Source organism: Octopus sinensis, linkage group LG5, assembly GCF_006345805.1.
Source record: "Octopus sinensis linkage group LG5, ASM634580v1, whole genome shotgun sequence".
NCBI lineage: Eukaryota > Metazoa > Mollusca > Cephalopoda > Octopoda > Octopodidae > Octopus > Octopus sinensis.
The window spans coordinates 70,517,143-70,518,289 of NC_043001.1; positions in this window are offsets into that span (position 1 = coordinate 70,517,143).

The window sequence follows — 1,147 nt, forward strand, 5'->3', positions numbered from 1 at the left end:
GGAGTGTCTGTCTATATGTAGAAATGTACAAGGGGATGTGTATGAGTGTGTGTGTGTGTGTATGTATCTATGTATGTATAATGCAATGCAGGTGTATATATTGGAAAAACAGATATCGCTCGAACAAGTGGTTTTATAGTGCTGTTTTAAATATATTTATATATTATATTTTTCCTTCATTCTTCCTTGTCACTCTCTCTCTCTCTCTCTCTCTCTCTCCCCCTCTCTCTCACACACGCAAAATAGGTAAGATTGTGCAAAAATAATTTAGTGAAGAATGCAACTGAAGTATATAATGATAATATGAACAAGGCAGAAAGTTCCGTTAAAGTTAAATCTCCGACTGAACAGCGGTGAACTGAGTAATTACAGCAAAAATAACAATGATTGCACAAACAGAAACAGCAACCTCAAACAGCAGCAGCAATTACAAAACAATAATAATAATAATAATAATAATAATAATTGTGAATTGCAAAATCAAAGATAACGGGAAAAGTAATTAAGTAAACAAACCAATGTAATAATCAACAGAGAGTCACATATGCAATCTGCCGGTACAGGTGGAATGATCAGTTAGAGTAATTAATTTTGTGTAAGCTTAACAAAACAAACAGATATATAAGAGAAATTTTGCGGGGAGGTAATTGGCATGCGTTGACCCACCCCCGGAAAGGGGTCGATACAAGTAGCTTATAACGTCCTTCCTATCTGATAAACCAACACACGAGTTACACACGTACACGCACATGCGCTCACTGAGACACATGGAAATACATACGCTGAACTTGCTAAAGACGATGATGATGATGTGAAAATAATAATAATAATATAATAATAATAATAATAATAATAATAATAATAATATTAGAGGTGTTGGTCAGCGGGGGTAAAAAGCAACTTAAGTTTTAAAAGCCATTACATTTTTCGTAAACAAAACAAAAATCATGCAGGTGTGTAGATTTATGTGTGCATGTGTTTGTGTGTGTGTGTCTGTCCGCGTATTTGTGCGTGCGTGTGTGTGTGCTTGTGTGTGTGTGTGTGTGTTTGAAATTATGTATGTGTGTGTGTGCATACATTTATATGTAAATTCTTTTTCTGTTTTTTTTTTTTTTCTTTTGCAATATATCCCACACACGGTGCACCG